The sequence below is a fragment of the Pituophis catenifer genome, unplaced genomic scaffold, assembly GCF_029215685.1.
Source record: "Pituophis catenifer annectens isolate HBS135680 unplaced genomic scaffold, rPitCat1.0.hap2 SCAF_2, whole genome shotgun sequence".
NCBI classification, from domain to species: Eukaryota; Metazoa; Chordata; class Lepidosauria; order Squamata; family Colubridae; genus Pituophis; species Pituophis catenifer.
This window is the reverse complement of record NW_027256882.1, coordinates 3,880,612-3,907,929: the sequence shown is the minus strand read 5'-3', so window position 1 is coordinate 3,907,929 and position 27,318 is coordinate 3,880,612. Positions and strand designations below refer to the sequence as shown.

Sequence of the window (27,318 nt, the reverse complement as noted above, 5' to 3'; positions counted from 1 at the left end):
TTGACTTTAAACAGAGATTTTTTATTGGGGATTTTACCAGAAACATACAGCAGAGAATTGCAATATTTAATTGTGAATGTTTTAACAACGACTAGAATTGTATTTGCTAAAAATTAAGAGAGAAATTACCTACTGATGAGGTTATTAAGAAAATTATGCAATGTGCTGAAATGAGTAAATTGACATTTGAAATTAGAAAACAGGAAGATAAACGATATTATTTGATAAGGGATTTGTTTTATCAATGGATAGATAATAAATCATGGAATTGAAGTATGAAATAGGGGGTTGATGTAAAGACAAAATATCTGAAGCTTTTTTTTTTCTATAAAAGATAAAAATTTCTGTTATAAATTGGTATTTTAGAAATGGATTTATGCACAAGAGAATATTTACCGTTCGACTCACTGTCTGTAATTGTTTGGAATGATTCTCCAAAGGTCTTAACCTTCCTAGTCACATTTCTTGAGGTGAATTCCCTACTCAATCCCTATGTAAAAATTTCTTCATCATAGTTTAGCTTTCTATTCCTTTTTCAGGATCTTCCTTTTCTTTCATCAGAAGAGACCGGAGGGGTCCCTTTCCTTTCTCCTCCCCCCTTTGCTGAGAGGCTGAGCGAATAGTTTGGGAAGGGCAGCTGCATGTATTGAATTAGAGAAATAAAAAAAGAAATAAAATCATTTTCTTGATTGTGGCCTTCCTGCCTGTGTCCCATCTGCCTCCCCTTCAGGCGGGAGTTCCCAACAACCACAAGACACAAGCTGTCTTTCCCAGAGAGCCTCCTGGTCCTCCTCTTCTGACCGCCCAGCTGTTTCTGACAGGATTTGGACCCTTTTGAGGCCTCCCACAATCTCCGCGGACCCTTCAGGGCGGCTGTTCTTAAGGTGTTAGAAAGAGTTACTTAATCCAATAAATTTACCCAAGGACAGTAGTAACTCTCCCATTAGCAACTCCGAGCACTTAAGAAAAGTTGTGCGGCTAAGATAATTTTTTAAACTAAGATTAATGCTTTAAGTAATTAGATTAACTTATTATCCAGTGTATGTAACCATAGAAGGAAAATCGGATGTATGATCTCATGATTAACCATATATGGAAAATGTATGATCTCACTGAATCCTTTGTCTTAGAACTGTATAAAAACCATTGTATCAGAGTTCTTTCTTTGTTCAAAGCTTCAGATACAAATCTGGCTCTGAACCTTGCGCAATAAAGCTGTCTCTGACTGACCTGGGAATGTTTTTTAGTCCTTCCATTTCACAACAAAGGAAGCTTAAGCCCCTTGGAGAATTTAAGGCAGGGATATATTATTAGACCATGAATGAAAAGAGAGAAAGAAAAGGAAAAAGGAAAAGCAAACCAAGAAAAGGTGAAGGCGCCATTTCTAAGAAAACATTCAACCAGATTTGGAGTCAACAATGACATACAGAGGTTAGCTACAGTGAGCAAAACAAAATCTAAAAGTATGGAAAAGTGGTCAAAAATCCATTTCAAAAAATGGAAGTAACGTCTGATTTTCCTTTCTGTATCTATTTCTTTTTTTCTCCAGTTTGACATAAAATATTTAATAAGGATATTTGAAAAAACAGCTTCAACCAACCAACCAGCAGCTGAAATATGCCCCCCCAAGGTCATCCATACACTTTAGTGGGTTAGTAAGTTTTAATGCAACAAAGAAAATTTTATGCATGTTTACCATGTACTTAATTTAGTTACTTAATTTTAGGTTACTTTAACATTATGACACACCATAAAAAGACAAGAAGATGGTGCTAATACTTGAAAAATATTTTTTCCCTATGCATTTGTTTCATCTTACAAGATGTTCACCCTGAAGCTTATCGCACACACTCTACATTGACATCTGTCATTATTCCATCACATCATAAGAGGTCTTTGATTGAAAAAGGTTTCCCGCTTCTGCATTCATCCTGGTTGACTCAGATCTTATGCAAGGCACGAGCACTGCCTAGTGAGTGGGTGGGGTTCTTCTGGGGGGGGGACCTCATGCTGGAACTTTCAAGGAAGTCTTGCAAAGGCCTCATCCAGTCTTTGGAATCCTAGCAAGGGGCGGGGGAAGGCCGTGGCCCCATGTTCCCCTGCCGTCCCTTTGCATCCATCTACTGGGGGGGGAATAATGAGTTTCAGACCACCCATGTTGCTTCCCCCTCCCTAGAAGAAACACAGCATCATCCCCAGGAAGGAGGGGATGTGGGGGAGCCCTCCATCTCCCCCCTCATTTCCAGAATGGGAGGAGAGGGAAGGCTTGCATTACAAAAGGCAAACAGGACTCCTCTCTGCCCCCAAAATGCGGGGTGGGGGAAGCCGCACAGGTATTTCTGCTATTTATGGTGGGTCAGAAAACGTCGGCTGCCTCTTTGCCAGGAAGGGCTCAAAAGGCAGAAGCTTTCGGGAGGGGTGGGCACGACAGTGACCCCATGTGATTGGGGGAGTGACACTCCCACTCTAGGTAGGATCCAAAGGGGGCAAAAAGAAGTCCATACTCTCCTCCGGGGCAGCCATGACCTCCCCCCCCCTTGATCTGCCCCCAAGACAGACACAGACTTCAGAGAAAACTGCAGAAAAAACAATGGCTACCAACCTGCCTTCCATTGAGGACCTGTATACTGAGTCAAAAGAGGGTTGTGAAAATATTTAGACCCCTCACATCCTGGACAAAAACTTCAACTCCTACCCTCAAAATGACGCTATAGAGCACTGCACACCAGAACAACTAGATACAAGAACTGTTTAACAGTCAAGAAATAAAAATGATTGGTTTAACAAAGATAAAGATCCTGGGTTTTATAGCTAAGATAAAATGAGGTGGGATAGCCAAAATAAGGAGGCGTATGTTGAGATTAATAGTTAAAATGAAATGAATGTTAGGTTTAATAACAGAAATAAAGATTATAAATGTTGAGCTCAATAGTAAAAATAAAATGATTATGTTGGAATTAAATATTTTATGAATGTTTATAATAATTGTATGATTTATACTTTTAAAATATATCCATCAAAGCAAATGAAAAAGAATGATAATTGGTTAGGATTTAAGATTTAAGTAACGGGTTTTTGCAGATAATGGCATAGTTAAATAGACAGCTTTGAGGGAAATAACTGAGTAAAATATTAAGTTGTGTTAATTGAAAATTAAGATTTGTTAGTGATTTGTATTAATTTGTGACTGGATCAAAAGCTTTGTTTTGAAAAAATGTGTTTTATGTTCATGATTTTAAAAAAATAATAAACAACTTTTTAAAAAAACCATCAAGCTCAGAGAGCACCAAGGACCCCACAGTTCAACCCTGAGCTACAAATATTATCTTCTCTCGATAAACACTTTTTAGTTAGAGGGTTCCCAGTGGATTTCATTCTAAACTTTGGTATGATTTCTGTAAATAAAGAATGTAGAATTACAATGGCTGAGTATTTGATCCTTCATACATCAAAAAAATACAAAGCTAAGGAATAAACAAAAAAGATTTGAAAAAAAAAAGGCTCAGGAAAGAAAGAGTGAAAGTGTAAGAAAGAAAGGAAAAAAAGGAAAACCGGGAAAAAAAGGACTTCCAACTTTCTTTGGTGCAGATATAAGTAAAAATATATCAAACTCTTACTCTGAAATTAACATTTGTCTACATTATTTTCATAATCCCATATCTAATCATCAACTTTTGATTTCAGTTTCTCACAAAAAGTCCAGTAATGATTCATATCCCTTCAATCACTCTTTGTTAAGGAAACCACAACTGGCTTCTTTAATTGCACCAAACTCTAAATAAAACAGGAATGGAAAATGTTGGTTTCCAAGGATTTCAAATGGCTTCCAGTTTCTGTATCTGAGATGGGAAGAAAAAATAAATATTAAGAATTAGAAAGTGGAATTCAGCCACTGAGCGACCTTCCCCCAACCTCCCCAGCGCAGGACTGAGGTGCCCCCGAGCAGGGCCGGGAAGGAGGCAGCTGGAGAGGCCGCCCCGCTTCTCTCCCCCTCCGGAGACAGGGAGCCTGGTGCGAATCCTGCCTCCTCCTCGCCCGGCTTCTCTCCGCTCCTGCTGGGCCTCCGCAAGGCCGACCCTCCCCTCCTCCCACTCGGGCGGCTGGGGAGCATGGGACCCGGGGTGGAAGCTGGAGGAAGGCTGGGCGTCGGTCTCTCCCTCCTCCGCCTCCCTTTGCCCGGGAAGAGCCCCCAACTCACCCGGGGAACGTCTGGATCTCCCCCCGCCAGACGCTCCCGCAGCCTCTCCGCCTCCTGTGGAGCCCCGGGGGTTAAGGAGAGCGAGTGCGGAGGCCTAGAGCGGCAAGTGTTTGTGATGTCATTACCTCCCCGGCCTCCTCAGGAAAGGCAGCTGTGACGTTTGCCATCCGGCGGACCAATGGGGAAGCGCATGACGTTACCTTCTTTTAGCAGAGGGCAGCCCCCTGGTGGATGAGGGGCAAAGTGCCAGGATTGTAGAAAGGGCGGGAAAGAGGAGCGCGTCTGAGGGAAAGGGAGAGGGCAGGGATGATGGGCTTGGGAGTAGGAGGAAAAGACCCTCTCAATTTCTTTCTCCATTTTCCTCTCTTTGCTGTCCAGGAACCGTCTGTGGAGATGGAGAAAAATCTCTCTGGAGGATTTAAAGTCGCTTCCCTCAAGAACAGCCGCCCTGAAGGCTCCGCAGAGATTGTGGGAGGCCTCCAAAGGGTCCAAATCCTGTCAGAAACAGCCGGGCGGTCAGAAGAGGAGGACCAGGAGTCTCTGTGGGAAAGACAGCTTGTGTCTTGCGGTTGTTGGGAACTCCCGCCTGAAGGGGAGGCAAATGGGACACAGGCAGGAAGGCCACCATCCGGGAAATGATTTTAATTTATTTCTTTAATTCAATACATGCAGCTGCCCTTCCCAAACTATTCACTCAGCCTCTTAGCAAATGGGGGAGAAGAAAGGGCAGGGATCCCTCCGATCTCTTCTGATGAAAGAAAAGGAAGATCCTGAAAAAGGAATAGAAAGCTAAACTATGATGAGGAAAAGCGAAATCCTAATGGTTGAAAAACATCTTTTGCCTGTGCATTTGTTCATTCCGGCCCCTTGTTTGAAAGACAATTGTCATTATTCCATCACATCCTAAGAGATCTTTGACCAAAAAAGGTTCCTTGCTTCTGCATTCATCCTGGTTGACAGAGATATTAATTTGACATAGTGGATGCAAGTTGGATTGAGGGGTCCTTGGTGCCCTCTGATTGGTTGGTGCACTGAGGATCTTCCCTCGTTTGGCTAATGAAAGGTCTGCAACAACACAATCAAGCTCAGAGACCACCAAGGACCCCTCATTTCAACCGTGAGCTACACATTTTCTCCTTTCTTGGCAGGCTGGATTATTTTTGGTATCTGGACATCCCAGAGAAAGTTCCCATTTGCATTTCTGTGTGTTTCATCAGGAAGGACTGAAGTAATTTTTTGTAGTTCTTATTTTCATGATATTTTGGACCTCATTGCTTTCCAAAGATCTTCCTTCTTGATTGATCCTTTGCAATGTTAGCACACCAGAATGGTTTTCATTCTGATATCCTGGAGTAGGCCTAATTTGGGAGGGAGGGAGGAGGTCAGAGCCATCATTTATTGCCATTGGAACTTCAAATGGATACTTGATAAATTATTGTAAATCAGGGACTGCCTGGGTTGGCCAGCAGGCTGCCTCCCTATGGGAACTTAATATGCATCCACATAGCCCCACTGCTTTCTCTTCCCTTCTTTTACACAACTCTGTGAAAGTAGTTGCCATGGCACTGAAACAACGATAACTGCAACATAAGTAAGCAGTGTGGCCAGGCAGCTGCGAAGGCAAACAAAATTTTGAGATGCATCACCAGATGTATCACCATCAGCAAAAAGGAGCTCCTATCCCTCTACATAGGGCTTTAGTGAGACTCCATTTGGAATACTGAGTCCAGTTCTGGAGACCTCACTTTAAAAAAGGTATTGATAAGATTGTATGAATCCAGAGATGGGCAACACCAGGGAAGGCAAGGAAAGACCACCACAAAATAAGGAGAAAGAGCCTATGAGTTGCATTTTCTAATTCAGCATCACTATAACCCCCTTTTCCTTATGGTTTTCTTTCTCTGTTATTACTTGCATAAAGTGAAACGGTGGAAAGGCAGACTGTGATAATAGTAAGCAAAGGAAGAAAAGCTGAAACAATAGTACGGGATTCAGGACTAATTGCATTTCTTCCTGCAACTCTGCTCTAGTGGCAATACTCATCAGAGGGAGTTACTTGAAATGTACCACTTAAATATTGGCATCCACACATCACTTTGAGGGCAAACAATAACCTTAATCTCCACTGATACTCATCTTTCTTTTAAAACCTCCTACTTAGCAAAAAAGCACCAGAATGGATTGAGGATTCCAAATCAAAATCAGAATAGAGAAGGAAGGGAACTTGGGGCTCTTCTAGTCCAACCCCCCGCCCAAGCAGGAGATCCTATATCATTTCAGAAAGTGACTGTCCAGTCTCTTCTTAAAAATGTCCAGTGAAGAAGCACCCACGCTATCTGAAGGCAAGCTGTTCCACTGGTGAATTATCCTCACTGTAAGAAAGTTCCAAGTTGCTTCTCTCCTTGATTAGTTTCCATCCATTTGTTCCTTATCTTGCCCTCTGGTGGTTTGGGGAAAAAATTAGATATTACGTTAACAGACTTGGAACGGACCTTGTCGTTCATCTCGTGCAATTGCCCACCCAAGCAGGAGACCCTACACCGTTTCTGACAAATGACAGTACAATCTCTTCTTCAAAGCCACCAGCAATGAACCGCCCACAACCTCTGAAGGCAAGCTCTTCCATTGGTTGATTTTTCTGTCAGAAAATTTGTCTTTATTTCTAGGTAGAATCGCTCCTTGATAGGTTTCCATCCATTATTCCTTTTCTGGCCTTCAGGTGCCTTGAAAAATAGTTTGACCCCCTCCTCTCTGTGGCAGCCCCTCAAATATTGGAACACTGCTATCCTGTCCCCCCTGGTCCTTCTCTTCACTAGACTAACCATGCCCAGTTCCTATAACCATTCTTCTTTTAGTCTTCTGGCCTTTAATCAACTTAGCTGCTCTTCTTTGCACTTTTTCCAAAGTTTCAACATCTTTTTTGTAACATGATGACCCAAACGGGATGCAGTATTCCGGGTGTGGCCTTACTAAGGCTTTATGGAGCGATAGTAATACTTCATGTGATTTTGATTCTATGCCTCTGTTTATACAACCAAGGATTGTATTCGCTTTTTTGGCTGCTGCCGCACACAGAGGATTCATACTTAACTGATCATCCATTCCAACTCCAAGGACCCTTCACAGTTACTATTTTCAAGCCAGGTTTCAGGTAATCTGTTTTTCCTGCCCAGGTGTAAAAGCTTACTTTTCTCCACATTCAATTTCATTTTGCTGGATTCTACCTTGTCTCCTTTGGATCAGGAAAGCACAATATGCATACAGATATAAATCTATAGAGACGTGGTGGATCAGTGGATAGAATACAGTACTATAGGCTAATTGCCCACAGCCAGAAGTTTGATTCTGACAGGGTCACGGTTGATTCAGCTTTCATCCTTCTGAGGTGGGTAAAATGAGGACCCAGATTGCTGGAGACCATATGCTGACTTTGTAAACTGCTCAAAGAGTGCTGTAAAGCAATGTGGAGTGGTATATAAGTCTAAGTGGAATTACTATTGCTATGCAGTTTCTCCTGAGCGTGGATTCTTTTATGAGAAGTAAGACTAACTTTCTGAGCAAAGCCCTTTCCACACTCCATTCATTTATATGGTTCTCCCCTGTGTGGATTGTCTTATGGTGAATAAGACTACCTCTTCGAGCAAAGGCCTTTCCACATTCCATGCATTTAAATGGCTTTTCCCCTGTGTGGATCATTTTGTGGATAGTAAGTCCATTACTATAAACAAAGGTTTTCCCACACTCCATGCATTTATACAGCTTCTCCCGTGTGGATCCTCTTATGGGAAATAAGATTACTTCTTTGAGCAAACATCTTTCCACACTCCATGCATTTATACGGCTTCTCCCCTGTGTGGGTCCTCTTATGGGAAATAAGATTAACTCTTTGAGCAAACATCTTTCCACACTCCAAGCATTTATATGGTTTCTCCCCTGTGTGGATCATTTTGTGAATAGTAAGTCCATTACTATAAGCAAAGGTCTTTCCACACTCCATGCATTTAAACGGCTTCTCCCCTGTGTGGATTCTCTTATGGCGAACAAGATGACCTCTTTGAGCAAAGGCCTTGCCACATTCCATACATTTATATGGTTTCTCCCCTGTGTGGATCCTTTTGTGTATTCTTAAGTAACTGCACTGAGCAAAAGTCTTTCCACACTCCATGCATTTAAATGGCTTTTTCCCTGTATGGGTCATTTTGTGAATAGTAAGTCCATTACTATAAGCAAAGGTCTTTCCACATTCCATGCATTCATATGGTTTCTCCCCTGTGTGGAGCCTTTCATGTACTCTTAGAACACTGCTCTGAGCAAAGGTCTTTCCACACTCCATGCATTTATATGGCTTTTCCCCTGTATGGATCTTCATATGGTAAATAAGATTATTTCTTTGAGCAAAGGTCTTTCCACACTCCATGCATTTATACGGTCTCTCTCCTGTGTGGAGCCTTTTGTGTACTCTTAGGACACTGCTCTGAACAAAGGTCTTTCCACACTCCATGCATTTATACGGCTTCTCCCCTGTGTGGAACTTTTTGTGCATAGTAAGTTCACTGCTACGAGTAAAGGTCTTTCCACACTCCATGCATTTATACGGCTTCTCCCCTGTGTGGATCATCTTATGGCGAATAAGATGACCTCTTTGAGCAAAGGTCTTTCCACATTCCATGCATTTATACGGCTTCTCCCCTGTGTGGATCCTCTTATGGGAAATAAGACTACCCCTTTGAGCAAAGGTTTTTCCACACTCCAAGCATTTATACGGTTTCTCCCCTGTGTGGATCATTTTGTGAAGATTAAGTCCATTACTATTTGTAAAGGTCTTTTCACACTCCATGCATTTATACGGCTTCTCCCCTGTGTGGATCCTCTTATGGCGAATAAGATGACCTCTTTGAGCAAAGGCCTTTCCACATTCCATGCATTTATATGGTTTCTCCCCTGTGTGGATCATTTTGTGAATAGTAAGTCCATTACTAGAAGCAAAGGTCTTTCCACATTCCATGCATTGATACAGTTTCTCCCCAGTGTGCAGCCTTTCGTGTACTCTTAGGACACTGTTCTGAGCAAAGGTCTTTCCACACTCCATGCATTCAAATGGCTTTTCTCCTGTGTGGATCCTCTTATGGGAAATAAGAGGATCTCTTTGAGCAAATGTCTTTCCACTTTCCATGCATTTATACGGTTTCTCCCCTGTGTGGATCCTCTTATGGGAAATAAGATGACCTCTTTGAGCAAAGGCCTTTCCACATTCCATGCATTTGTATGGTTTCTTCCCTGTGTGGATCATTTTGTGAATAGTAAGTCCATTACTAGAAGTAAAGGTCTTTCCACATTCCATGCATTGATACAGTTTCTCCCCAGTGTGGAGCCTTTCATGTGCTCTTAGGACACATCTGTGAGCAAAGGTCTTTTCACACTCCATGCATTTATATGGCTTTTCCCCTGCGTTGATCCTTTTAGGGGAAATAAGATTACTACGTCTTCCGAACCTGTTAGCAGACTCTCTGCATTTGTATAGCTTGTCCTTAATGTGAATCCTTGTAAGTAATTTAGCTTTGATTGGCTTCACTCTTTCCCCAATATATTTTTTCCTTATTTTCTCGTGTTGGGCAAGAAAGTCTTGTATCGGAGCATCGGTGGAAGATGAGCTTTCCTGATTCCAATCATTTGACTGGTTTCTATCATGGGTTTTTTGTTCCATTCGAATTCCAAAGTTCTCCGTTCCATCTTTAGCATTGATCACTTGGAACAATTCACAAAAATCTTGATTCTCCTGACCATTATTACCTTCAAAACAAAAGAGAAATGAAAATAATAACAAGGTTAGAGAAAAAGATCAAACCGTACAAAGTCAAGTGAATTTCCTTCTGAATTTTTCCAAAATTCTTTTATGTTTTATGTTTGCATTCTTACAGTGGTGTGATATACACAGGATGATTTCTATATTCATGAGTCCTGAAAGCTTTGAAAATATCTAGAAAACATCTCTTTTTTTACAATTATCTATATATGTGCAAATCTCAATCAAAGTCTGTTTTGAGTCAAGGAATAATCAGGGGAAACACCCAAGGAGGAAAGAGGAGAAAACTTAAGATTTATTGGGCTGGGTTAATATCAGCAGAGACCTGTGAGAACTGAAACCATTTTGAAAAAAGCTCCTTCTTCCCCGGTGTACCTTGGAGCAGCTACTGCACGGCATCTGTCTGGTAGACAGGACTCCCGCTCGGCCCGTTCCTTGATCCCAGCAATGAGACTTTGGAACTAAGTCCCTTCCCTGAAGCCTCCCATTGGCTTGTAAACGCTCATCGTCCTGAGACTGGAAAGGTTGGGAGGCTTCAAGAATGGCTATTTTGCTGCCCCAAAGTCTCATCAGCTTGCAAGGGCTTTTTGGTTGGATCTGGTACAGTCTTCCGATTGCAGAGAACAGAGGCCTAAACTACTTTATTGCAAGATCACAAAAAACCAGAAGTGTGTTCCTACAAACTGAGGATTGCACGAGATCCAGGGCAAAAATCTTTGAAAACAAAGAAGCCTTCCCTGTGTTTCCAAAGCATTTTTTCCTGGATCTTGTGCAGGCGTTGGTTAGCAGAGAACAGAGGCCTAAAGTAATGTAACATCCTCGTAATGTAAGTCCGAGCAGGGTGGGGTGGGGGTATAGATAGGATGACTGTTGTTGCAATGCCTCTGCTGTCATTTGTAAGTGTGAATGACGGCTGTGATGCTGTAACATTTGTAATTTCAGGACTGAGTCTTAAGTACTTGGGAGACGGCTAGGTCGTAACTTGAAACAGTTTCTTAGTGTACTGTCGTAACTCAGGGATCAACTGTATCCTAGGATGCTCTGAGTCATATTTCATGAGGCCTTTGTTCTTGAATTGGATTGGGAGAATGCTCTTCCATGGCCTGAGCGTGAACATTCTGTTTTCACACAATTTGGGGAGGTTTCCGAGGACAAATGACAACACATTGTCACATGATCTCCAGAGGACACATAAAAGCACACCCCATTCTTCTCAGCCTCCACAGATAAGTTCAAATAGAAATGGAAAAATATAGATAAGGAATGCTCCAAAAACATTTCTGAGCAAAGAGACACTGACTCTTTCCTTCCTTGGGGTACGAGAAAGCAAGATACTTTCCTTTTCCCTCCCAGGAAACAATATCTGATTAGTGATTTTTTAATAAAAAACTAACTATAATCTGTCTTCTTGATCTCTCTGATTAGGAACAAGAAAACTCTTACCGAGAGAGACCACGTTCCTATAGTTTTCAAGCATGACTTCCGAATGCAGCGCTTGTTGGTCAGGATCCAGCTGAGACCATTCCTCCTCAGAGAAATACACAGCCACCTCCTCGAAGGACACAAGACTCTCCTGAACACGGAAAAAAGAACAGAACAGGACGATTTGCAAGATCTGTTCATCATCATCAATGATTTAGACAAGGCGGTTGAAGGGAAACTCATCAAATTTGCAGACAAGACCAAATTGGCAGGAATACCAACACTGCACAAAATAGGTTCAAGATATAGAAGGATTGACAGATTGGCACTTCTAACAAAATGAACTTCAATGGTGAGAAATGTAATGTGCTACATTTAGGAAAGAAAAACCAAATGCACTGCCATAGAATAGGTGATGCCTGGCTCAAAAGTAGTAAGTGGAACAGGGATTTTTTTTTATTAAAAAAGTTTTTATTTTTTATAAACAAACAAATAATATACAATTCTTAATCAATCATACAGTGTATCGTACTCAGATGATACACTGTATGATTGATTAAGAATTGTATATTATTTGTTTGTATATCATCTGAGTACATCTTTTGTATCTTCTTGTTATTCCGCCAGTATTTATCATATCTTAATTTTATCATTTCATTTATTGTAACATTCCCCCCAAATTTCTTACTTTTCTATTAATACATTTATCTATCTTTTTATTTTAGTAAAAAAGTTTTTCAACAACAATTTTATCCTCAACCATCCTTCAATCCCCACTCCCCACTCCCCCCCCGACTTCCCAGAGCACATTTAACAAACATAAGCTAAAATAAACTAAGTTACTACAAGATTCAAAACTCCCTCACACTCTTTAACTCCCGTTTTAAAGATTATTCGTCAACCTTCCTTTTATAAATTCTCTTATCACATTTCGCATTTGTTACTAAGATCCTTTAGTGGAACAGGGATCTTGGAGTCCTAGTGGACAATCACTTAACGTGAGCCAAAAAACTATCAACAGAATCATAGGCTGCATTAAGAGAGGGATAGAATCAAGATCACATGAAGTTGCCATGATGTAAAAAAGATCTTGAGACTCTAGAAAGAGTGCAAAGAAGAGCAACCAAGATGATTAGGGGACTGAACAGTTGCAGGAACTGGGCATGGCTAGTCTAGTGAAGCGATGGACTAGGGGAGACACAATAGCAGTGTCCCAATATTTGAGGGGCTGCCACAGAGAGGAGCGAGTCAAGCTGTTTTCCAAATCACCTGAAGGCCAGACATGGAATAATGGATGGAAACTGAACAAGGAGATATTCAAGCTGGAAATAAGGAGACATTTTCTGACAGTGAAAGCAATCAACCAGGGTGTGTGTGGCCAGCATCGCAGTGGTACAGTGTGTATTCTGGGGCTCCGAGAAAACGCTGATATCCCAGCCACTTTTGGGGATCCCCAGGAATCATAGCTGTCCTGTAGAGACAGCGAAGAACGGAGACACAGGCTGGCATGGACAGGGAAATCGCAAGTTCCCTGAAGTGCCGGCAAGCAGCCACTGACCTAGCAGTGAGGGAAGGCAGCCATAGGACTGTCAAAAGCCAGGGTGGCCATAAGCAAGAAAAGGAAGAAGAACGAGGTGATCATCTGGGTGAGAGAGTGAGGTCATGGAAACAAGATTCCTTTTACATATTTTTCTCCTGAACTTTTAAAATCCATCTATCTTAAGAAAACTGGCAAAGAGGGAGTGAGCGGAATAAGGCTACCTTCCCAGTTCCGGAATCGCGGTGAAGAAGTGGAAGCCATTAATGAAGACTAATTAATGAAAGCTGAAAAAGTAACTAAATGAATTGAAAGTAGATTGGGAGAAGAGGCTTCTCTGGTTAATGAATTGTATTTTGAAAATTTGAGTTTTGTAGCTGGGAGCTCAAAGCTGAAAGAAGAAAAGTATATTGATATTTTTAAAGACTATTTTGAGTGAATTACAGTGCCATCTAGTGCTGACAGAGAAAATTAAAGATATATATTTTATAAAGGAGAAGATGAGAGTGGAATGACCTTGGACAATGTTTTGGAAACTGGCAAGAAGATTCCCATAAGAAGCGGTCTTGTGATTTTGTAACAGAAGGGGAAAGATATAGAGGAAAAGGAAAAAAAGAAAGAACAAAAGCTGTCAGTTTTTTCCTTTCGCTTGATGGATCTATAAATTTTGGAAGATTTTGGAATAGTGGTATTTTGGAATATTATTTTTTTTTCTGTGTTTTCTTTTTGTTCTTTTTTTCTCCTTTTTTGTAGAAGTTTCTTCTTCCTGGATTTAAAATTTTTAGGATTGGCATGTTTTTTTCTATTTTTTAATTCTTTCTGGGAGATTATAGTATATACTTTTTAAAATCTTTTTACTGCTTGGTTGGATATTTTGAGTAAACACTTTGGCTTTAAATTTTTTATCAGTGAACTTTTATTTTTGTTCTGATCTTGTTTGTTCTTTTCTCTTTTTTTCGATTTTTGTTTTTTTGGGGTGTTGGTTGTTTTGGGGTTTTTTTTGACACAGCCTTTCTACCTTTTTCTTTTTTATGGATTTGGATTAAACCTATGTGGATTAGGGCAGGGGTGGGCAAATGTGGCCTTTTTACAACCGGTGGACTTCAACTCCCAGAATTCCTGAGACAGCCAAGATGGGCCACATTTGCCCACCCCTGGATTAGGGTATCAAGAACCTGAAGAGTCTGATTGGGAAATTTGAATTTGAAGAAGTCGATTACTTGGATTATAAATTGGGCAGTAAGACTTGAAAAAACAAGATGAAGAAAATAACACAACATCTATCATCACCATTAATATCAACAGTGCCTGCTACCACAGGGCAAAAGACAAAAGAACCTACACCCCAGCAAGAGAAAATCAACACAGAATTAAAAAATATGCTATGAATACCTGAAGACAAGATTTAGACAAAGTAGATGGGAGAATGGAAAAAATAGAAGGAAAACTGAAAGAAGTTAAAGAGATGATAGGGAAAAATGAACAACGATTACAGCAAGTGGAAGGAAAAACAGAAGGAACGAAGAAAAAAGAGGAAGAAATAGATTATAGACTTACAATTACTCATAAAAATCAGGAAAAATGCAATTATAATTCTCAAAATGGATAAAGCTGATTATTATTTAAGATTCCAAAATATTGAAGAAGAAAAGGGAGGAAATTTAGCAGAGAAAATTGCGGAGATATTAGCAGAAGCAATGGAAGAAAACAAGGAAAGGATATTAAATGGGATCAACGAGATATAGAGTGCACACAAGATACATAATGAGAAATAATCTGCCTAGAGAAATTCACGTCAGATTTATCAGGAAAAGACTGAGAACAGAGATATTGCAATTGATGAGAAACACGACGATAAAGCACAAAGGGAGAGAAGTAGTGGCACTGAAACAAATTTCAAGAAGAGTGACAGACCTGAGAAAAAGAATATCAATTTCTCACAAAATGTTTGATAAAGAGAGGAATAAATTTTAGATTGTTGATTCCAGAAGGAATATTGGTGAATTGGCAAGAGCAAAGATACAGATTAGACTCAACAGAGAAAGCAGAGTTATTTTATAATCAGTACATAGATTTTCAAGAGGAAGAAAGATTGAGAGATGAAAAAGGGGATGGACGACAGAAGAAGAAAGAACAGCCAAGAGAGATAACGAGAGAACAAGAAGAGAGAGTGATAAGGAGCAAGAGCCAAAGAGTTAAAGAACAAAGGGAGATAAGAATGACTAGATCGACAAAACAAGTAAATAAATAAGAAATGGAAGAAGAAATTAAAATAATATCTTTGAATATAAATGGACTAAATTTACATGGATACTTCCAGAGACATTGTTTAAGGAATGGCTTGTTAGCAGTATGGGAGAGAGTAAAAGAAAAACATTATATGGAAATACCAATGTGCCTTTCAACAATATTTATTTATTTATTTATTTATTTATTTATTTATTTATTTATTTATTTATTATCAGATTTATATACCGCCCTTCTCCCAAAGGACTCAGGGCGGTGCACAGCCAAATTAAAAAGATAAATACAAACATTAAAATACAGTTAAAAAGATATATATGTGTTTGGCCCCATAGTTTAAAAAAAACAATAACAAACCTATTAAAAACATTTAAAAATGTGTTAAGCCACCCCGGCTTGCTGAAAAAGAAAGGTCTTTTTTTTTTATTAAAGAGTTTTACAAAAAGAAAAAAAAAATTTACAAGTATTTCCCCATCCCCCCCTCCCTCCTTACCCCCCCACACCCTCCTGAATTTCCCAGAACAAAATGCAGGGTATAACAATTAACAATCATATGCTAAACTAAGCTAATTAACTAAGGATTCCCCCCCTTCACACTTTAACTCTCCTTTTATAGCTCTACACTAATTAAATATAAATACTCTTAATTTTTCTATTCATTCATAAGCTATTTGATACTTTTTAGTCCGATATTTGTTTTGAATATAATCAATCCATCTTCTCCATTCCGATATATATCTTTCTTGCGAATGATCTTTCAAATATGCTGAAATCTTCGCCATTTCTTCCAGGTTCGCTACTTTTAATGTCCATTCTTCAATAGTAGGCAAATCTTCCTTCTTCCAATATTGCGCCACCAAAAGTCTAGCTGGTCTTAAGGGCACGGCTGAAGGCACCGAGGTCTTGGATTCTTCGTATCTCTGGGGGCAGCTGAAGTATTGATACATCCAAATTTAATTAATATGGACAATATTGTAAGATACAAGGACATTTTAACAGAGAAGGGAGAACTAAAACAGAAACAAGATTTAGAAAAACAAGGGACTGAGACTGATTGGTATACATGGCTGCAGATACAATCAAGATATAATAAAGATTTGAAACAATAGGGTTGTCAGCATTCTAGAAAACCCCCAACTCCCAGTAAAGATGCAGAAGCAGGCATTTTCCAAAGTTCTCTTTACTAACAATAGGTAAACTGGCACATCTGGGAAATCCCGAAACTGAAAAGCCCGGGCTTTCCTTCAATAATACAAAGCTCCCAAAACCAACCCCTTTCTCCCCAATAGGTCACATGCTCCAATCAGCATCGGTTTCAAGAAAACCTCCCTGGATCCAGCTGTTTTAGCAACTTATTATCCAATCTCCAACCTTTGCTTTCTGGCGAAGGTTGTTGAGAGTGTGGTGGCATGACAGTTTTCCCAGTACCTGGATGAAGCAGTCTATCTGGATCCATTCCAGTCGGGCTTCAGGCCTAGGCACAGCACGGACACGGCATTGGTCGCATTGGTTGATGATCTCTGGAGGGCTCGGGACAGGGGTTGTTCCTCTGTCCTAGTCCTGTTAGATCTCTCAGCAGCTTTTGATACCATCGACCATGTTATCATTCTGCGCCGGTTGGAGGGGTTAGGGGTGGGGGGCTCCGTGTTGCGGTGGTTCTCCTCCTTCCTCTCTGACCAGTCGCAGTTTGTGTTGACGGGGGGGGGCAGAGGTCGAGCACGAGGCACCTTGTATGTGGGGTGTTGCAGGGGTCGGTCCTCTCGCCCCTTCTGTTCAACATTTATGTGAAGCCACTGGGTGAGATCATCCATGGTTTCGGGGTGAAGTACCATCAGTACGCTGATGACACCCAGCTGTACATCTCCACCCCGGACCACCCCAATGATGCCCTTGACGTGATGTCCCAGTGTCTGGAGGTCGTATGGATGGGGAGAAACAGGCTCAAGCTCAACCCATCCAAGACTGAGTGGCTGTGGCTTTCAGCATCCTGATATAATCAGTTGGTGCCATCTCTGATTATTGGGAGCGAATCGTTGGCCACCACAGAGAGGGCTCGCAACTTGGGTGTCCTCCTGGATGCACGGCTGTCTTTAAAAGAGCATGTGATGGCCGTGGCCAGGGGGGCTTTTTAACAGGTTCGCCTGATTCGCCAGTTGCGTCCCTTTCTGGATTGGGACTCCTTACGCACGGTCACTCATGCCCTCGTCACTTCCCGCCTGGACTACTGCAATGCTCTCTACATGGGGCTCCCCTTGAAGAGCACCCGGAGGCTCCAATGCGGCCGCGCGGTTGATTATGGGAGCGTCATGGCGCTCCCATGTAACACCTCTCCTGCGTGAGCTGCACTGGCTCCTGGTGGTCTTCCGGGTGCGATTCAAGGTGGTGGTGACCACCTTTAGAGTGCTCCATGGCTTAGGGCCTGGATATTTATGGGACCGCCTTCTGCCACCGAGAGCCTCCCACCGGCCAGTACGCTGCCACAGAGAGGGGCTCCTCCAGGTGCCGTCGGCCAAACAATGCTGACTGGCGGCCCCCAAGGGGAGAGCTTTCTCTGTGGGAGCACCTGCCCTCTGGAACGAGCTCCCCCCAGAGATACGGACAATTCTGGACTCACATACTTTCCGTCAGGCCCTCAAAATCTTTTTATTTCATCAAGTCAGGCTGGCCTAATCTCTCCAATTGTGTATTTTAATTTCAATTTTTAATGGAGGATTTTAACTGTCGGGCCAAATTGTTTAATTTATTTTTAAATTGTTTTTAAATTTTGTATTTGATGTTTTTTACTTCTGGCTGTTCACCGCCCGGAGTCCTTCGGGAGAAGGGTGGTATATAAATTTAAATATTAAATTAAATTAAAATTAATTGCCCCCCCATTTGAGGGGGGTGGGTGAGATTTGTAGCTTTTGAAGTGGGGTTTGTAGATAACGTGTTTCGAGGCGGCTGCTGTGCTGGGGTTTGGCTGCGGGGGTGGACTTCTCTGTCTAGAGCAATGGACATGATATACCAGTCATGGAGACGTTCAGGAACTCCCCGGATCCCACAGGCTTTTCTGACTTCTGGGTCAATAGCTTCTTTAAAGTAATGCAGGAGTATGCGGTCAGGCCAATGGCCTAGATTCCTTGCGACTCATCTAAAGTCCCATACAAAGTCTTTTATAGGCCGATTACCTTGCTTCATGAGCTTTAGCGTGGCTTCGTTTTCATTTACGCGGTCAGGGTCCTCAAATCGGGACAAGAGCAGTGTGATAAACCCATCGGCATCATTTAGTTCAGCAGCACCCTCATTATGCAGCTGGGCTGTCCATTCAGAAGCCTCCCCCTCATTCATTCCATCTGAGAGAAGTCTTGTTCTGATTTGTATTGCTCACGATATTGATCCATGTGAGCCCAGACCTTGCTGAGGAAATAAGCTAGCTTGGCTGGTGTCCTGTCAAAGGTTGCTCTGAAGCGGGGTGGTCCTGGCCTCGCAGATGGGGGAGGGGCAGTGGCTGCGGCTGGTTGGGGGAGAACTTGCTGCGGGGCTGCTCCTGGTTGTTGCATTCCAACAGGCTGGTGTAAAGTTTGCTGGGCTGGAGGGGGAGAGCAGTCTAGCCGGTTGTCGGATTAGTCCCCCCCTGCGGTGGCAGGATCGTTTGGCCATAGGAGGGGGGCCAGGGGGATCCCTGGAAGCTTAGAACAGGCGGGGCGGGATATCCCTGGCATTGGATCCATTCCTGGCCGGGAAAGAAAACCCACCCGGGTGGTATGCTCTCTGCAGGAGGTAATGCTAACGCAGGCTGGCGAGAGGCCCAAAAGGGAGGGTTTTGCCTTTCGTATGCCGGCTGAGTCTGATGCCCCACTGCTGCAGGATTGGAATGTTGCGCTAATCCTGTTGTTTGGCCTCCGGATGGAAAGGGGGGGAGACTGCGTCCTATGAATCCCCCCTCCATGTCCCAGATCAGGGAGGGCGAATGTTGATTTCGCTAGCCTGCAGCTCACCTCCAGGGGTTGGGAAGGGGGAGCGAAGCTCCCCTCTTCCATCCGCTGAAGACTCTCCGAGGAATCTGATGCCACGGGCCAAGTCCCAAGTCGAAGGGCTTCCTCTGCAGCCTCCATGGCTTGTCCCATTTCTTCAGAAAGAGCATGCAAGGGACCGGCAATTCCTCGAGCATCTGGGGCCCTGGCAGGCCTCCCTCCTTCTCCTTTCTCCTCCATCTTCACTGAGTCTTTGCATCACCCGGGGTTTTAGGTCGATGTTAGGGCTCAGTACCCCTGACAACCCCCTTATGGGGTGCTGTTAAGTTTTAGGGCGTTTCAGGATAATGTCAGCATTCCAGAAAACCCCCAACTCCCAGTAAAGTCGTAGAAGCAGGCATTTTCCAAACTTCTCTTTACTAGCAATAGGTAAACTGGCACATCTGGGAAATCCCGAAACTGAAAAGCCCGGGCTTTCCTTCGATAATACAAAGCTCCCAAAACCAACCCCTTCTCCCCAATAGGTCACATGCTCCAATCACCGTCAGTTTCACCTCGGCCCAGCCCTGACCACTCCTCCTCCAGATGCTGGACTGCCCTGACCTTGACCAATGGGAAGAACGCTGTTATGTCTACTGATTTCCCTCTCCTAAGTCCACCCTCCTACTTTCCCACACATGAGGAGGTGGCAGCATTGAAGCTTCCGGCTGACAAGGGTTTCAATTTGGGGGAATCAGAGTTGGATCAGATAATGACTGGAAAGGATGAAAAATGATTAAAAGATTGTATAATTACTTGTTGCAAATTAGGCTAGAAGATGAAGAAATAAAAAAGACAATGATAACACGGGCGAAAAACTTTGGTTATGCAATAGAATTAGAGAAATAGTAACAAATATGGGAAAGGAATTATAAATTGACAATGGCAACTGCATATAAAGAACATTTATATAAAATTTTTGATAGATGGCATATGCCACCAGAAAGATGAGCAAAAATGTTTAAGGATAAATCAGCCAAGTGTTGGAAATGTTGGCATTTGCCGGGATCATATTATTATCATATGTGGTGGTTATATACAGAAGCAAAAAATTATTGGTCCAGAGGGTTGGAGGAAATGTTACATAAATCTATAGAATTAAAACCAGAGGGTTTTTTTTAATTTTTTTTTTTTTATTTGATTTATATGCTGCCCTTCTCCGGAGACTCAGGGCGGCTTACAATGTGCTCAGCAATAGCCTTCATCCTTTTGTATATTTATACAAAGTCAGCTTATTGCCCCCACAACTGGGTCCTCAATTTACCTACCTTAGAAAGGATGGAAGGCTGAGTCAACCTTGAGCCTTGGCGAGATTCGAACCCTGCAGTAATTGCAGGCAGCTGGTCTTAATAACCAGCTTAATAACAGGGTGCCTTAAACCACTGTGCTACCAAGGCTAATTGGGTATTCTGCCAGAGAGATACAGCAAAGAAGATGTGTATTTAATTATACACATAATAAAAGTAGCAAGAATTGTATTTGTGCAAAATTGGAAAACAGAAAAAATCCCATCCGAAGATGAAGTAATAAAAAAGTTTTTAGACGGTACGGAAATGAATAGATTAATTCTAAGAATAAAAGACAAAGGGGAATCGGTCTATTTAAAGACGTGGGGAGGGTTTTATGTATGGTTAGAAAAGAAATATGACTGAAAGATGATAGATAAGTGATTTAAATAGAAAGTTAAATGAGGGAGAGGACAAAAAGAAATAGAAACCCAGATGACACCAGAGTAAATGGAAAAGGGGGATGGGAGGGGGGAAAAGAAAGAAGATTATAGTATAAATGTACAATTATGAGGATAAAAATGACAGATTGGACCGGGGACAGGAGTAGGAGAGAAGGTGAGAAAGGGGGAAAAGAGGGGAGGAGTGGGGGAAAACAAGGGAAAAGAGGAAAGAGGAAGAAGAGGAGGAGGGAGAAAGTAGAAGAGGAAAGGAGGGAGGGAAGGGAAAGAAAGGAGGAGAAGGTATGTTGTGAAATTAGGGAAAACAAAGTAGAAGAGCAACCCCGAATGTAATTAAAATGCCTTATTTTTATGCTTTCTTTAAGAAAAATATGTATATGTATGACCAATTATGTATAAGAGAATGTACATTTACATTGTGTGTATAAGAAATAAAAATAAAAAACTTTAAAAAAAAAAAGCAATCAATCAATGGAACAGAAGTTTCATGGGAGCTTCATCACTGGGAGCTTTCAAGAAGAGACTAGACTGCCAAAACGTAAGAAATGGTGTAGGGAGGTTGGACTAGATGACCTACAAGGTGCCTTCCAACTCTGTTAATCTGTACCTTAGGAGGTTGATAAATTACAAAAAGAAAGGTGGTCTAGCAATTCCTGCCACTGTGATACGTTTATTTCTAATTCTCGAAGGACTTTAACAGAAGTGCTTCTTATAAAGGCAAAGTTGGAGGAGCACCTAGCAGAACAAGACAACCAGAGGAAGCTATGCTGGCTGACAGCAACTTCAACCTGCTATTCTGCTCTCTATGTTGCGGAAGGACACAAAAATAACCCAGTCCAAACAAAGGGGGGGGGGATAGTAGGAGAGAGAACTCTGTACACCCACTTCACTTCCTGAAGGCGAGAATACAAGTCTAATAACTTTTCCTTTTCTTACTTGATTTAGAGGTTCAGCCATTGTTTGATCGCCGCCATAAAAACCAGAAAATTTCATTCTTTGTTTCTCTGTAAGGAATAAATAATTTCAAAATAAATAACAAAATATTTAATTCATTTATTTTAGACAATTTATATGCCGCCTATTCGCACATGGCGACTCAAGGCGGTTTACAAAGTATTAAACCCATATTAAAATCCATATTGAGCTGAGGTGGCACAGTAGTTAGAGTGCAGTACTATACCTACTTTAGCTGACTGCTAGTTTAGCATATCAGCAGATCGAATCTCACCGGCTCAAGGTTGACTCAGCTTTCCATCCTTCCGAGGTGGGTAAAATGAGGACCCAGATTGTTGGGGGCAATATTATTATTATTATTATTATTATTATTATTATTATTATTATTATTATTATTAATTAAATTTATATACCGCCCTTCTCCCAAAGGACTCAGGGCGGTGGACAGCCGGAATTAAGATACATATAATATACATATGTTATATATTATATATATTATATTATATAATATATTATATACATATTAAGTTACATATAAGATACATATAATTTCATCAGCCGAGGGCCCAAGGCAGGGGTGGGGGGGGTGGCGGTTGTCATTAAGGAAAGTCTTGATCCGAGGGAGACCAGTGTACCACAGATAGCCGGATGTGAGTCTCTCCTGGTGAAGTGGGGCCATGGGATGCAGATGGGCCTGCTGATCACGTACCTGGCTCCCTGCCACGTGACAGCAGCCCTGCCCGAGCTTCTCAACGTTATTGCCGGAGTGGCGGTTGATACCCCCAGACTGGTGGTCATGGGGGATTTCAACCTGCCGTCAGCCGGTGAGGCGTCTGAGGTGGCCCGGGAGTTCATGGCTTCCATGACGGCCTTGGACCTGACACAACTAATTCATGGCCCTACTCACACGGGAGGACACACTCTGGACTTATGAAAGAAGGTGCCAACCTCCTTTCCACACTTCCAACATGTTGCTGAGGCATTGGGAAATATTTTTGTTAATCTAGCTGGCTCTAGATACCATTTATGGAAAATTTTATAGTGATTCTCCCTATAGGTTGCTGATTTAGTCAAATTGTAGTTTCTATTCCAGGCCTCCTCCCAATCATTGAAGTTTAATTTATAACCAATGTTCTTTTCCCAAATATTTAATTGATTTCTGGCTATTCCTTCTGCCCTGTCCTCGCCTAGTAACAGATTGTAAAATTTCGCTAACATTTTTTTTTCAGCCCCCAGTATAATTTTGTCCAAATTGTTATATTTCCTCTCTATACCAAATTGATCCCTATCTTTTTGATATCTTGAGCTTATCTGTAGATAGCTCCACCAATCTAAACTAAAGCCTAAGTTTCCTAATATTTCCCGAGACTTAAGAATTCCATTGTCGTCTAATATGTCTTTATACGTGCCAAATTTTAGAATATCCCTTTTATTTGAGGCGGTCAGGGCCTCCATGATTGAGAGCCAATATGGTACTTTCCCATAAAATCGTTTCCTAATTTCCTCCCATGTTTGAATGAGAGTTTCCCTTAATTTGTGTTTATAAAAATACGATTCTTTTTTGTTCTTTGAGTCCCATAAATAAGCGTGCCAGCCTGCGTGTAGGTCATGGCCTTCTAACGTCAATAATCTCTTGTTTTGTAATGTGACCCACTCTTTCACCCATACTAGTTTGGCCGCCTTTTGGTATACTTCCCAATCAGGTAATCCAAATCCACCCATGTTTCTTCTCCCTTGTAGTGTCTTATATGCAATCCTCGCCTTTTTCCCTTCCCATAGGAAGTCTCGTATCTTTTTTTCCAAATCCAGAAAGTATTTTTTGTCAAGATTCACTGGTATAGTTTGAAATAAAAATATAATTTTAGGGAGAATATTCATTTTAATTGCTGCAATCTTACCTGTGAGGGATAATTTTAACTTCTTCCATCTGTCTATGTCCTGCTTTATTTTTTGTAGTAATGGGCTGTAATTATCCTCTTTCAAAGAGGAATATCTTGTAGTGATCCATATTCCCAAATACTTTATTTTCTTTACAATCTGGAGATCTAAGGATTTTTCTAACTCTTTCTTATTTGTCTCTGTCATGTTTCTTACTAACATTTTAGTTTTTGTTTTGTTGAGTTTAAAGCCGGCAACTTCTCCGTACTGTTGTGCTTCCTGGAGTAATTTGGGACCCGATTTCAAGGGATCTTCTATTATTAGGGCCACGTCATTCGCAAAAGCTTGTGTTTTAAATGTTTCTTTCTTAATTCGAAGTCCTTTAATTTCTTTGTTATCTCTAATCTTTCTAAGTAAAATTTCCAGTGCCATTATAAAGAGTAGGGGGGACAAGGGGCATCCCTGCCTAACTCCCTTTTGTATCCAAAATGTCCTCGTCTTGTCCCCGTTTATTAGAATGCTCGCCTTCTGTTTACGATATATGTTTTCGATCATCTTCCTAAAATTTGTTCCAAATCCCATTAAGTCTATTTGATTAATCATAAATTTCCAGTTGAGGTTATCAAACGCCTTTTGGGCGTCCAAAAACACTAACGCCAGCTGTTTTTCTGGGTGCTGCTCATAGTATTCTATGACATTTATTACGGTCCTCAAATTGTCTCTCATTTGCCTCCCTGGGAGAAATCCCTTCTGATCGTTATGAATCCAGCCATTTAGATTTTTTTTTAGTCTTTCCGCAATTATACTTGTAAATAATTTGTAGTCGGAATTTAGTAACGAAATAGGCCTATAATTTGCAATTTGTTTCGGGTCAGCACCTTCTTTCAATATGAGTGTAATATAAGTTTCCTTCCAAGAGTCTGGGATTCTTGTGCCCACTAAGACCTCATTGAATATTTCTAACAATTCTAATTGTATTTCTTCCTCAAATTTTGTATATATTTCCCCCGGGAGACCATCTGGGCCAGGTGTTTTATTTTTTTTAATTTTAGTGAGAGCCGATTTAAGTTCTTCTATTGTAATTTTTTTGTTTAGCATTTCCTTCTCTTCTTCTGATATCTGTGGGAGGTAAGCTTCTATCAAGTATTGTTCGTTTTTTTCTGGGTCGATCCTTTCATTTTTATATAAGGCTTCATAAAATTCTCTCGCTCTTTCTAGTTTGTCCTCTTCTTTTGTCAAAATATCGCCTCTGGAATCTTCTAATATAAGAATTTGATTTTTTTCCTGTTGTTTTTTTTAATCTATAGGTCAGCCACCTTCCAGACTTATTTGCGTTCTCAAAATGATACTGTTTTATTCTCTTGATCTTTTGCGCCAACTCCTCCTGATCCAAAATATTGAGATTATGCCTTGCCATCATCCATTTTTGTTTAGCCATCTCATCTCCCGGGTCTTGTTGTAATTTATTATCGGCCTCTTCTAGTTTCCTATTATAAATCTCCCTAGCATTCCTTTTTTCCTTATTTTTGAACGCCAAATACGAAATCGCTACCCCTCTCACATACGCTTTCATGGTATCCCATAAAATTTCCTTCGCCGTGCCTTGTTTGCCATTTTTGATAAAGAAGCGCTTGACTTCTTCATTCAATTTTATTACAAACTCTTTTTCGTTCAAAAGGTTAGTCCTTAGACTCCATCTCTGTTGCTTTCTCTTATTTGTATAGTGCCAGTTTATTTCATGAAGTTTGTGATCTGCCCAAGTATTTGTACATATATCCACTTTCTTAATTTCTAGACCTAATTTTCTAGTAGTCCATACCATGTCAATTCTGGACCAGGAGTTCTGTGAAGCTGAGTAGAAAGTGTATTGGGAATCATACGGGTGTAAAGTACGCCACACATCAATTAAATTCATTTCATCCACCAGATCAAAAAAGCTTTTTGGCAGAGGTAACCTTTTTTTTTTTTTACCTTTCCCCACTCTTATAATCTTTCTCTGGATTGACAACGCCATTAAAGTCACCTAACATACAAAGTTCAACATGAGCCCAATTTCCTAATTGTTCGTGTAATTTTTTGTAAAATTGTCCCTGTTTTTTGTTCGGGGCGTATACCCCCACCAACATCATTTTTGAGTTACCTCTCTTAATTTCTACTATTAGAATTCTCCCCTTGGTGTCTTTGTATTTTAATTCTGCCTCAATTCCTTTTCTCACATATACAACCACTCCCCTTTTCTTTTTCTCTGCTAATGACATAAAAGGGTTTAGTTTCAACCCGTTGCTCCCCATCCAGCCCCTAACAGCCTCCAGGCATCGCGATAGGGAGGACACGGCATCGCTTAACCCACCACAGGTTATGACTCCTTCAGCTTCAACCACAACAATACACGAGCACACAATAGATACAAAGTTATGGTAAACTGCGCTACACTTGATTGCAGAAAATATGACTTTAGTAACAGAGTCACTAATGCCTGGAATGCACTACCGTACTCTGTGGTTTCTTCCCCTAAACCCCAAAACTTTAACCTTAGACTGTCTACTGTCGACCTCACCCCATTCCTAAGAGGTCTCAAAGGCGAGTGCATAAGCGCACCAGCGTGCCTACCATCCCTGTCCCAATGTTCCCTTTTATATCTATCCATTTCATGTATTCATAATTATGTTTATACTTATATCTGCTAACTATTACATGCTTGAATATGTATGTATGTATGTATGTATGTATGTATGTATGTATGTATGTATGTCTCTTTAGCCAGGTTCTTCCTACGTAAACCAAGATTTTTATGCAGCCCTATTTCAGTGAAATCACAATCCACTAGTTTCTAGGCTTTTTGTTTCTTCAGGCAGCAAGCAAGCACCCTGCTGCCCATCGGGAGACTGGTGGGGATGATTGGTGGTGGCGTCATGTGTTATCCTGGGTCCGGTGTCAATGTTTGTGGCTGGGGCTCATTTGTTGTAAACCACCAAATCCAAAATAAAAGCCTCTCCCATCAGTGAAGAGATCCAGCAAAGAATCATCCCCAGAGAGAAATCATCCAGATGCCCCAAGCTCTATGGCCTCTCCAAGATACACAAAGAAAGAACCCCACTCAGACCCATAGTCAGCTCCGTAGGCTCACCTCTACAGAATCTTGCCAAATTTCTTGCCAAACAACTTCAGCCCTACGCAGAATCCATCACCTCTCATGTACAAAAATCATTCCACTTCATAGAAACAATAAAGAAACAAAACCTACAACCCAGTGACCTACTCATGAGTTTTGATGTCATATCCCTCTTCACCCAAGTGCCTATTAAAGAAGCCTTGACAGCTATCCAAAACAAATATAAACCCCCTAAACACATCCTAGATCTGACCAACCACTGCCTAACCAACACATACTTCATCTACAATGGACAAAGATACAAACAGATAGAAGGAGCACCTATGGGATCACTCCTCTCACCCGCTATTGCAAACCTATACATGGAACACTTTGATCTCTAGTTCCTCTGCCTCTTCGAAATCCTGCCTGTACTTCTGGTAGTTCTTGGTCCACATACTGCTGGAGCCTAGCTTGTAGGATTTTGAGCATAACTTTGCTAGCATGTGAAT

At 41.3% G+C, this 27,318-nt stretch overlaps 1 long non-coding RNA gene and 1 pseudogene across 1 annotated transcript; both read right to left on the bottom strand.

Moving 5' to 3' along the window:
• On the bottom strand, positions 1-4,275 carry LOC139311682 (uncharacterized). Its single transcript, XR_011599951.1, has 3 exons — positions 4,199-4,275; positions 3,693-3,839; positions 1-2,123 (listed from the first exon to the last, which is right to left on the bottom strand). It is a non-coding gene; the product is annotated as an uncharacterized lncRNA (long non-coding RNA).
• Positions 4,276-6,317: 2,042 nt separating this feature from the next.
• The window catches only part of LOC139309257 (zinc finger protein 208-like), a 41,402-nt pseudogene continuing 20,401 nt past the window's right edge, over positions 6,318-27,318 (bottom strand).